The sequence below is a fragment of the Sycon ciliatum genome, chromosome 13, assembly GCF_964019385.1.
Source record: "Sycon ciliatum chromosome 13, ocSycCili1.1, whole genome shotgun sequence".
Classification (NCBI taxonomy): domain Eukaryota; kingdom Metazoa; phylum Porifera; class Calcarea; order Leucosolenida; family Sycettidae; genus Sycon; species Sycon ciliatum.
The window spans coordinates 10313131-10326118 of NC_088655.1; the positions used below are offsets into that span (position 1 = coordinate 10313131).

Sequence of the window (12988 nt, forward strand, 5' to 3'; positions counted from 1 at the left end):
GATACATGTAGGCACTTCTGGAGTACCTGCACAGTACGCCCTGTTTCGCTATGGACATGGAACTGATAACATCGTGCAAGTTAATGCGTATCTCCACCCGCTCCACCAACAGCCTAGCTCATAATGAGAACTGGACGTTTTCACTGAACCTCTGGGTAGCTAGCTGTTTCGACCTCGTTAAGTCTTCTCAGTGGAGTTCAGAGTCACTGGCCAAACCGACCGCGATGAAGTCTAATGAACAGCAAGCAGAGGGAGAGAGAGAGAGAGACAGAGACAGAGAGATAGACAGAGACAGAGACAGAGACACAGACACAGAGAGAGAGAGAGAGAGAGAGAGAGAGAGAGAGAGAGAGAGAGAGAGAGAGAGAGAGAGAGAGAGAGAGAGAGAGAGAGAGACAGACAGAGAGAGAGGGAGAAATAGAGATAGGGATAGATAGATTGAGTAGATAGATAGATAGATAGATAGATAGATAGATAGATAGATAGAGAGACAGATAGAGAGTGAGTAAGTGAGAGAGAGAGAGAGAGAGAGAGAGAGAGAGAGAGAGATAGATAGATAGATAGATAGATAGATAGATAGATAGATAGATAGAGAGAGGGAGACAGACAGAGACAGAGACACACAGAGAGACAGAGACAGAGACAGAGACAGAGACAGAGGGACAGAGACAGAGAGACACAGAGAGAGATAGAGATAGATAGAGAGAAAGAGAGAGATAGATAGAGAGAGAGATAGATAGATAGATAGATAGATAGATAGATAGAGAGAGAGAGACGTCGATCGAGAGAAAGAAATATAGAGAGAAAGGTAGAGAGAGGGTTGACAGAGATTGGACAAACAGAGCAGAGACAGAAATGGGATTGAGGCCTCACATGTTAATATTAGCCCATAATAATGATAGCAAATTCAAATTCTATTCCAGGTTTTGTTTGCAGTTGAAATGGTTCCATCTGCATGTCTGGCGATTTCTGTGGAATCCAAGCTTGTCCTGGTATCAAACATCTGTTTCTGAAATAGTTTCGCTACTCGTGGTTTAAAGTAACATTAGTTCAATGCACTTCTGAGTGCTTGCGAATAGATAATACACGAATACATGTACAAGTGAGTTAGATGTGGATTCTATGGCAAGCTGTGAAGCATTCGACAGTTGACTTCTGACGGAGTTCTTATGAAACAGCTTGTTGTTGGAGTGATGGTGTTCTATCTGGTGAAACGTATCGTCACTGCATGCTACCCAGTACCGCAAAGCATGAATCCGGCTTCTGTGTGTTTCCGCCTGGCTCCAAGGACTCACACGCTAAAACACACACACACACACGCGCGCGCACATGCAAACAATTACACGATCATACTGCTGCGGACACACGCTAGGCCCTGGCGGATAATGCCGGCAGGATTTCGAGCAGAATATGGGTTATTTTTAGAAAAGGAGCAGAAAGAGCAGAATTCGGCAGAAAAGTGCAGAGGAAGGAGCAGATACTCTACAGAACCAGCTACGAAGTGCGGAGAGGGCTGGTGGCGCCTATTTACGGCTCCATTGTGTTCATAAGCACGTGAGAATCCGGCAGAATACGAGCAGAATGGGGCAGAATACGAGCAGAATGTCGAGCAGTAAACGCTACTTTTCCGAGCATTATCCGCCAGGGCCTAACACGCGCACACATTGGCAGGCGCGCTCACGCGCGTACACATACGTACATACACAACAGCATGCGCGCGCACACACACACACACACATACACACATGTCATCAAACGTCAACAAGCTGAGTCGTCTCAAGCCAAAATAGCATTGCGGATCAGACCCACGAGTGGGTTAGAAGAATTCAACACCTTGTTGTAAGTTGAAGTAAAAAACGTCAACATTGTGAGGTAGTGCCGTTAAAAGATTAATATTAATGGTGATTGTACAGTCGAACAAGACTGCACCAGGTTTTGTGAGTAAAAACAGTTTCAAAAGAAGATGTTCGACGAGCTATGAACAGAATGATAGAGTTTTCAATGGACCAGTGAAGATAATATTTGTGAAAAAGAATTGTACGTGACCATAGTGAGTCTGGAGATAGTTAGTGTAGAGGGTGTTAGATTTAAATTTTGTTCTGTGATATTAGGTTTGCTAGGGTAGTGTCAGAGTCTATGGCGATTCCGTGGCTCTCCATACATCCTCGCAGTAGTCCAGCGAGCCGCAGGCTGTGGCCGCGTCGCGACTGCTACACCAGTAGGAAGGTCCGTACGTGCACTTGTGCTGCCCAAGTGGTTCATCCGTGGCCATGGCGGCCATTTTCTCCGGCTGGCTGGAGGCCCATACCTGCTGGCAGTGATCCATCACGTCGCATTCGGTGGCAGCGTTCGCCGACGAACACCAGTACGCAGGGCCCCACGTACACTTGTTCTGGCCCAGAGGCTCCGTGGTGGTCTCCGGCGCGCCGGTCGTGGCGGCGTCCCATACCTTCTGACAATGCTCCATCATGTCGCATTCCGAGGCGGCGTTCTCGGACGAGCACCAATATGCCGGTCCCCAGGTGCATTTGTTCTGGCCGATCGCCTCCGTGGTGGTGGGACTACCAGTGGTGGCTTTCTCCGCGGCTTCCCAGACCTTCTTGCAATGATTCATCGCGTTGCACTGGTTGGCAGAGTCGACTGAGGTGCACCAATACGCTGGTCCCCATGTACATTTATCCTCGCCGAGAGGCTCAGTGGAGACCTTGCTGCCACCGTTGATTCCGCCGTGCTGTGCGCAATACTCCTCGGAGTCGCACTCCGCCGCGGCGTTAGCACCGCTACACCAGTATGCCGGACCCTGAGTGCACTGATCTTGGCCGAGAGGCTCTGAAGTTTCGTTCTGCCAGTACTTTCGCACGCAGACGTCCACGGCCTGGCACTGTTCGGCCTGTGCCACATTACGACACCAGAAGCTCGGCCCATACGTGCATGGATCCGAGCCAGGCATACCTTGTGAAGCCACAGCAGCCACAAGGGCGGCTACAAGTACTACGTACATCGCGGTCATTTTGAAAACAGACGATTCGAAGAGGAAGAAAATATTATGCTTCTTGTTCGAACTGGGCAAGAGCAAAACTACGAAGATGTTTGCAGGTCTCTGCTACTTTACATGGCGTTCCTGCGCTGCGTTGGCGAGTTGGAAGCTGGGCAGGCTCGAAAGCACGCAGCTAGAATGCGGACGAATGTCGTTATGACACCAGAAGTTGATGTTGTTTTCGTGAAGTTGCTGGCAGCCTAGGTAATCCACCCTCCAACCCCTTACCTAATGCACGCGACGCGACCACAGCGCTGTCACTTCACTGGCACGGTTCCTTGCGCTAGCAGTCCCGGACTAAACGGGTCGACGGGCGCGCAGCGTCCCTGCTCCCTTGGTTGGCACGTCGTACCATAGGAACAATGCGAAGTGTCTCCGACATGTCAGCCGCAAAGCTATGACAGGGGGCAGCTCGAAGTAGCAGATGCAACCGTCACGGCGTCAGGATCTATATATTCCCCCATTACACGCACATAAACTATTATCCGCTTATTCTTTGCATGCAGTTTTTGAAAGTTTGAAAGAACGGTATCAGTAAAGTGCAACGACAGCGCAAAGTGAGAATCTCGGTTGTGGCGGTAAGCGCGTTATTGTAGCGGCTCCAACTGAATACACACGCAGGCCCTGTGGTGATCAGCTTCTTTCAACACAGTTTGCAACTCGGAGCGTGAGTCCCTCAGTCGTGTGTCGGATGCGGCTGTGATTTGGACGATAAAGTAAATTCTTTTGCAATTGCCAACAAAGGTCGTATCAACATTAAATACGCGGTTTAGCCGCTGGAGCTCAAGTCAGAAGAGGTACACAGAGTAAAGAAGTTGAGTTCCGTTCTCTAGAGTCATTTCTATTTTACGCTCCGTGTTCTCAGATTTCAACACTTGAGGAAATAATCATTGTGTTCAATGTGGCCGCCAATAGGCTCCCACTCAGAGTACAAGGCAGATGCGGGTGTGTGTCCACACGGAAAGGTTGGTGAGGGAAGACGGCAGTTGTACATCCCTGTTCGTGTTTCTAGTGAAGGCGATTGTTTAGACCCGACGATGCCACACGACGCTTACAGACGCGGCAAGAAATAGTCCACCAGCAAACCTCCACGACATGGCACATTGCTCACCTTGTGGAGCGCTGCCGGTGGACTGTTCGCGGTGGTGTCCACATACGTCGTGTGAGCTCGTGGGGTCCTAGCAAGCGCCTTACCCCACACATGTATCGTGACAGGATGAACCGAAAGAAGACTGGATCAATGCAAAGAAGATTTTGCCAGAGATCTGGAGGTAAGGGAGATGTATCTATCTTTTTCCGAACTCACTTTGCACACTTTCTCCTTTCCCAACTCCAATCACGGTAGGCCTCGGCGGGTAATGCTAGCATTGTAACTGGTATTACGAGCATCGTTTTGAGAACTAGCAATGCTCCAGCATTGTACCCGGATTTGGAGCCAAAACAAGCATTAGCGCCCAAAAGTGTCATTTTCTCACTTCATGAGTGTGCATTACTGAATAAAACAGGAGCTCTACAATGTAACGTACACACTGTACTTTGTACTAGCGGCTTTTGGCAGTTTTGCTTAAACGTTAGCCTGCGACTTCGCAACATGCGTCTCTTGTTGCGAATCTTAGTGGCAGCTGCTAGGTATAGGCGTACCATGTTGATGCCATCAAACGGAAAGAAACCTTGTCTTTCCTATTCACAGAGTAATGCAGTGCTGGCTTGCTTGCACCATGAGTACATCAAATGGAAATGTGTTGGAAGTCTCAGATTCTTCGGAGGAAGAGAGTGAGGAAGATGAGTACGAGACAGAGGATGATAAAAAGGAAGACGAGAACGAGGCAGAGGTGGAGGATGAGCCCGGTGAGGCATGCGCACGACTGCCCAAAGCCAAAGGAGCAAGCATATCGAGGGTTAGATCACTTATATTGTACTTTTTCATACCACACAATATGCTAAATTTCCAAAATAGCATTCCGTATGCACCCTCAAAGTACTTTGAAGACTGTCGACGTAGGGTTCTGATTTACTGTTATTCACTGCTAGTTCATGATAGCAACTTCAGTTCCACATCATTTTGAAATAGCATCACCATATAATCTACTTTCAAAGTACTAGGTACTTCCAATAGCAGTTTTCCGTGTAGTGTGACTTACATTATGACACAATGCCATATCAGTGGTTCACATTGCCTTTTCAACTAGCATTACAAGTCCAAATTAGCATTCTAACGAGCATTATATGACCGAATAACTAGCAATGCTAAAAGCATTTTGAGCTGAAATAACTAGCATTACCCGCCGAGGCCTAAATCACGGTTCATTGTATACACACAAAAAATAAAATAAAATAGGAGATCCCCCCCCCCCCCTCCCCGATAGGCGTCAGCCTTTGGGTAATCCTGAAATAAAGATGACAATTACTAGTATTACCAGACTGTGTAGTTTCGCAGGAAGCGTGAGCTTGGAAGTCTGAAGAAAATGTTGAACGGTCTCTGCTGGAATGACAGCTACACCTTAGGAGAGTGGTTAGAGCCTTGCTGGCCTCAAGGCGAAGGTCCCTGGTTCGAGTCCTGGTGGTGACAGTGAATTTTTCTTCAGATATTTCCCTTTTCCATTCTCTCAATTAGTGACTACAATAATATTATTATTACTAATAATCACAGAGGCAATATGCTTTGGTTCTGCAAGAGTGCTCAATGCCTGATTCAGGCAGAGCGGCGTACACAAAGGCACACAATGAAAACCTTGGCAAATTTATTCCGTTGTGACTCCGAGTTTCATGGCTGAACCAATCATCAGACAACGATAATGGAATAGGAGGCAGCGCTGGTATATCTAAGTGGAGAGAGGTGTGATAATACGATAGCGAGAGGAGTAATCGCGTGAATGTATACAGGGACGGGCTATTTCAGAGGCAGATGCAGTAGGCGCAGGTCTAGCACTAACAAGTACGCGCTTAATGTCGCTCACACACCACACACACACACACACACACACACATACTAACACGCACACACATAGTAACACCCCCACACACATACACACATACACACATACACGCACACACTAACACACACATACACTCACCCACAACACCCTAACTTGCACACGGGCGCACGCACACACAGGACACCCACCCACCCACAACACCCTAACTCGCACACGCACAAACACACGCATATACACACACCTATAGACACATGTCCACACGTATACACAGGCATCTGCGTTCGTATGACAAATCTAAGCGCACACAAACTCCTGCAATCACGCGTCAAAAACCCCGCAGCGGTCATAGCTGTCTATGTAATAGGGGTGGCCAGCAGAAACTTGCGCTGGTGAGGGCATTTAGATACCAGCTCACTTCTCTTGTTTAGGGAGGTAGCTTTTGAAGCTTTCAGGATGTGGAACTTTTCGGTTAAGCATAGGCCACACTTCTTGCTGATGTTACTGTACGAAGGTGCTCTATCCTTGATCTCCCATCTGATGTCGAATCCGCGGTTCTCGTTTTTCAGATCCCAGATGTGCTTGGACAACTTAGTCGATGCGGCGTACTTTTCATGGCGGAAGTCCGAAGTGAAGAACGTAGCGTCGATTATCAAAGGGCACAATGCTGCAAAACTTCACTCGCGACCGCCAGTTGTGCCATGCAATTGTCGGGTCAAGGCGTCGTGCCCCCTCAACGGTGACTGCCAGTCTTCCGACGTCGTGTACGAGGCACATGTAGCATCCAACGAAGTCAAGACCTACGTCGGCATGACTGCTACCACATTCAAGCAGCGCTACAACAAACACACTTCGGACTTCCGCCATGAAAAGTACGCCGCATCGACTAAGTTGTCCAAGCACATCTGGGATCTGAAAAACGAGAACCGCGGATTCGACATCAGATGGGAGATCAAGGATAGAGCACCTTCGTACAGTAACATCAGCAAGAAGTGTGGCCTATGCTTAACCGAAAAGTTCCACATCCTGAAAGCTTCAAAAGCTACCTCCCTAAACAAGAGAAGTGAGCTGGTATCTAAATGCCCTCACCAGCGCAAGTTTCTGCTGGCCACCCCTATTACATAGACAGCTATGACCGCTGCGGGGTTTTTGACGCGTGATTGCAGGAGTTTGTGTGCGCTTAGATTTGTCATACGAACGCAGATGCCTGTGTATACGTGTGGACATGTGTCTATAGGTGTGTGTATATGCGTGTGTTTGTGCGTGTGCGAGTTAGGGTGTTGTGGGTGGGTGGGTGTCCTGTGTGTGCGTGCGCCCGTGTGCAAGTTAGGGTGTTGTGGGTGAGTGTATGTGTGTGTTAGTGTGTGCGTGTATGTGTGTATGTGTGTATGTGTGTGGGGGTGTTACTATGTGTGTGCGTGTTAGTATGTGTGTGTGTGTGTGTGTGTGTGTGTGTGTGGTGTGTGAGCGACATTAAGCGCGTACTTGTTAGTGCTAGACCTGCGCCTACTGCATCTGCCTCTGAAATAGCCCGTCCCTGTATACATTCACGCGATTACTCCTCTCGCTATCGTATTATCACACCTCTCTCCACTTAGATATACCAGCGCTGCCTCCTATTCCATTATCGTTGTCTGATGATTGGTTCAGCCATGAAACTCGGAGTCACAACGGAATAAATTTGCCAAGGTTTTCATTGTGTGCCTTTGTGTACGCCGCTCTGCCTGAATCAGGCATTGAGCACTCTTGCAGAACCAAAGCATATTGCCTCTGTGCTTCTCGCTCCCTCCACTGGTGGTCGAGCACTCTCGCTTTCTTTCTGCATCAATGGAGACCATAAGGCAGGTATCGCTCGGATACTCCCTCAAGAACATCCCAGCGCCCTCGGAGAAGGAATACACCAAGAGCCTCCTGAGGCGAGTCGAGGAGGTCATAAAACGAATGCGTTGGAAAGCTCTCTTCACCCTGAAAGGCGCCAACGAAGATAGCGCCAAGAAGACGTACGGCTTCAAAACCGTGAACTGCCCACCCCAGATTGAAGAACTCAAGGCATTCGAGAACGCAATGTATAATATGGTTGAGCATATTACGTTCCGCCGGGCTTCTAACCAGCTTCAAGAGCAGATGAAGAACGATGTGAAGAAGATCAAAGAGTGTGATGATATAGTGGTACCAGCGGACAAGACAAGAAACTTGTACCGAGTATCAGCCCCGCAGTATGAAAAGCTGCTACATGACAACGTGACGAAGCAGTACAAACTCGCCCCAGACACCGACTACACGGCGATTAATGCCGAAGCCCGCGATATAGCTGCCGATCTGCACCTGGATGACCGAATGGAATGTCTGGCCAAGGCACAAGCGTTCGTCACATTAAAGGATCATAAAGCCGACTTCCATGACAAGCTGCAATGCAGACTGATTAACCCCGCCAAGTCCGAAATAGGCGTCGTAAGCAAATCCATACTGGATGGTGTTATCGGCCCCATGCGGAGCAGCGTATGTGAGAATCTGTGGCAGAACACGCAAGCGGTCATCGAGTGGTTCAAGGGCATTGAAGACAAGCCGCGGTACACCTTCGTCGTGTTCGACATCGTCGAGTTTTACCCCAGCATAACGAAAGACCTTCTGCTGGATGCCCTGTCGTACGCCGGGACGCACGTTCCAATGTCCAAGAAGGACATTGAGACGATACTGCACGCACGGAAGTCATTGTTGTTCGACGGCGGCAAAGCATGGATGAAGAAGGAAAAAGACGGGTCATTTGACGTAACAATGGGGTCGTACGACGGCGCAGAAGCCTGCGAGCTTGTTGGGGCTTTAATCCTCAGCAAACTCCGTCCACTCCTGGGCGACCAGTGCGTGGGTCTTTACCGTGACGACGGACTAGCGATAATGAAGGACGCCACGGGTCATGATGCAGACCGCACGCGCAAACAGATCATACAGATATTCCAAGCACACGGCTTAAAAATAACAATCGAAACCAACAAGAAGATCGTCGACTACTTGGATGTGACCCTGAATCTCGCCACCGGAACATTCCAACCATACAGGAAACCGAATAGTACACCCCTGTACGTCGATGTGCGGTCCTGTCACCCACCGCAGGTGCTGAGACAAATACCCATTGGCATCAACAAGAGGCTGCAACGTATCTCATGCAATGAGGAAGTGTTCAACGATGCTAAAACGTTATACGAGGACGCACTGGCCTCAAGTGGCCACCCGAAAACCATGACATACAAGGATGAACCGAGCAACAAGAAGAAAAAAGCGAAGAAAGGGCGCAGCCGCGACGTCATCTGGTTTAACCCGCCGTACAGTACCACGGTCAAAACCAACGTTGGCGCAAAGTTTCTATACCTCGTAAAGAAACACTTCCCTGAAGGGTCGGCGCTACACAAGGTGTTTAACAAGAACACGACAAAAGTAAGCTACAGCTGTATGAAGAACGTAGCGTCGATTATCAAAGGGCACAATGCTGCAAAACTTCACTCGCGACCGCCAGTTGTGCCATGCAATTGTCGGGTCAAGGCGTCGTGCCCCCTCAACGGTGACTGCCAGTCTTCCGACGTCGTGTACGAGGCACATGTAGCATCCAACGAAGTCAAGACCTACGTCGGCATGACTGCTACCACATTCAAGCAGCGCTACAACAAACACACTTCGGACTTCCGCCATGAAAAGTACGCCGCATCGACTAAGTTGTCCAAGCACATCTGGGATCTGAAAAACGAGAACCGCGGATTCGACATCAGATGGGAGATCAAGGATAGAGCACCTTCGTACAGTAACATCAGCAAGAAGTGTGGCCTATGCTTAACCGAAAAGTTCCACATCCTGAAAGCTTCAAAAGCTACCTCCCTAAACAAGAGAAGTGAGCTGGTATCTAAATGCCCTCACCAGCGCAAGTTTCTGCTGGCCACCCCTATTACATAGACAGCTATGACCGCTGCGGGGTTTTTGACGCGTGATTGCAGGAGTTTGTGTGCGCTTAGATTTGTCATACGAACGCAGATGCCTGTGTATACGTGTGGACATGTGTCTATAGGTGTGTGTATATGCGTGTGTTTGTGCGTGTGCGAGTTAGGGTGTTGTGGGTGGGTGGGTGTCCTGTGTGTGCGTGCGCCCGTGTGCAAGTTAGGGTGTTGTGGGTGAGTGTATGTGTGTGTTAGTGTGTGCGTGTATGTGTGTATGTGTGTATGTGTGTGGGGGTGTTACTATGTGTGTGCGTGTTAGTATGTGTGTGTGTGTGTGTGTGTGTGTGTGTGTGTGTGTGGTGTGTGAGCGACATTAAGCGCGTACTTGTTAGTGCTAGACCTGCGCCTACTGCATCTGCCTCTGAAATAGCCCGTCCCTGTATACATTCACGCGATTACTCCTCTCGCTATCGTATTATCACACCTCTCTCCACTTAGATATACCAGCGCTGCCTCCTATTCCATTATCGTTGTCTGATGATTGGTTCAGCCATGAAACTCGGAGTCACAACGGAATAAATTTGCCAAGGTTTTCATTGTGTGCCTTTGTGTATTACTAATAATCGTATTTAGGGGGATGGCATGCCGCCGGTTTGGCGAGTTCATCGCCAAGATTAGTACAGTAGTAGAAAATATGTGGTGCTGCGAGTATGGTCTTGTGTGCCGTATGCCTCTCCTCTCGGTTCGGATCAAGTCTTTTGCTATCTACTATACACGGTTCCACAGATGGGCTTCGTGAGGGCTTCGTGAATCCTTCTCTTTGTTTGATTCCTCAAACATCACGACCTTAACCCCGCACTGCTGAAGAGTCGACGCGGGTTTTACCATGATTGTAACTAATCACAATGTTCGTCGTTGTAGCGAGGATGTATATTGTACGGCTAACTTCAGTTCACGCATTCACACCCTGACAAAACGTACGTACACGTATCTCCAGCTGACGCATTCATACCCTGACACTGGAAGAAAACGTACGTACACGTACCCCTAGACCTTCGTTTTCATGAGACGATCAGAAATCCTCATCACACTGAGAGTTGGACTACAAAGGAAACATTATTCGATTTTATTCATTTATTTATTTCATTCAACTCGTGGTCCATGACCAATTGGCACGCAAAGTGCGAGAGAGGGGTGATAGATTTACAATTACCGGTGCGTAGTGTAGCCCATTTCAGTCCGCTTTGAAAGATCACGTGACGCGACAGACTACTGTAGCAGTGTGCAAAATTCACCCTTCATGTTTTTTCATTCTTGCAGTCAAGGATACTAGCTCAGCCAGCTTCTTTTACTTGGAATGTTTGTGGTAAATTGCAGGAGAGAGAATTAAACTAGTCTGATTCAGCAGTCTATACATCATTCTTGAACTACATGTACTAACGGCTGCTTCTTGCACACATTTTGCCGGAGGCTCCGACTTTTAGACTTGCAAACAAACATGCTTCTTTTCCTCAAATGGCAGGGAACACCCGGAACAGCCAGTTGGAGCAAAGACAGCATAGTGTAGTCACTTCACACCAGGGTCCAGGATCCAGGATCCAGGGTCCAGGGACTCCAGGGAGCAGTAAAACACCAGTATTTTTATTACTCCCTGCTTCACCCTGCCCTGCGCCACATGCGCATTTGCATACAATGCACTGATGCACTCTTTAGTCTTGTGCTCATGACGGGAGTCTAACTCCCCCGCCCCCCCCCCCTCCCCCGCTACAGTTCACGCTGCTGTTTTGCGGTTTGCAAAGGTACCAACAATGGCTGAACCTCGATGTACACGTAGACTCATTTTCAAGACTTACATACCGTGTACTCACTGTACTGTACAATCATGACTGCATGAAGGACCTACTCTGTACGTGCAGCGCGTACAAGTCCAGTTCGCGCATCGACACATGCATTGAATAGGGAGGTTCTGCTATACGTGAAACGTAGAGAAATCACGTAGAGAGCAGGTGTCTGGGTTAGAGTCTACGGCTTCGCGTGTTTTGGCTCCAGATTTCTACGCGGAGATGGGGTTCTCTACGTTGTGGCGCACGCAGAGAAAATGCGTACGGATTTGCTGGGTATCGATCAACTGCATGCAGAAAACTGCCAAATATGGAAGGGGAAATTCCCAGTACACATTCCACGTGACTTCTCTAGGTGAAACGTAGAGCAGAACAGCATTTCTTTACGTTACGGGAACGCGAAGAAAGTTCGCGTGATTCTTTGCGTCGCGTTCTCAAAACGTAGAGCAGAACCTCCCTAATGAACGTTGAACACGGGCACTTTGCGATACTTTTTATCCTGTGTTGGGAGTTTTGCTGATAAGGTACGGCAAACTCTAGCTGCTTTGTTTGGGAATTTTGTGATACGGCGCTGCGCGCCTGAAATGATAACACGTCACAGTAGGAGCACGAACATGCGGTTTTTCAACAAATTCTGAAAATGATTCCACGAGTAAACGTTAGCGTCTTCTTTTCAGGTGATATTCGGGATATGCAGGCAAGAGCAAAGCGAGTGCAAGAACAATGACTTACACACTCAGAAGAGCGAGCAGTTGTTTTGTCGTAACTCTGAGTTTCACGAACTGAATCGATCATCAGACGGACGTAGATACTACTGCCCTGGGAGTACTGCTGTATACAGCGGCTGTACCATGAATGTGGCAAGCCCAGCGAAGCAATTACCATGTGATATGTAGCGCAATATGAATAAATAATAATAATAATAATTCAAAGGATCAGTCGGGGAAGTGAACTGCCTGAAAAGAGAAAAAACGCCAGACCCACCAGGACTCGAACCTGGGACCCTGCTTGTCATGAGCAATGCTCTAACCACTGAGCTATGGGACCAGGCTGAACCTAGAAGGTGCTGACAAGTTTTTCACTCCAGCCTGGTCCCATAGCTCAGTGGTTAGAGCATTGCTCATGACAAGCAGGGTCCCAGGTTCGAGTCCTGGTGGGTCTGGCGTTTTTTCTCTTTTCAGGCAGTTCACTTCCCCGACTGATCCTTTGAATTTGAAGTTCTCCCAATCCTTTCCAATTTTAATCACTTTCTTT

At 48.4% G+C, this 12988-nt stretch overlaps 1 protein-coding gene across 1 annotated transcript in view; it reads left to right on the top strand.

Moving 5' to 3' along the window:
* LOC135830136 (TNF receptor-associated factor 5-like) overlaps positions 1–12988 on the top strand; it is a 97284-nt gene that overhangs the window by 6837 nt on the left and 77459 nt on the right. The gene's annotated exons all lie outside the window — the stretch shown is intronic.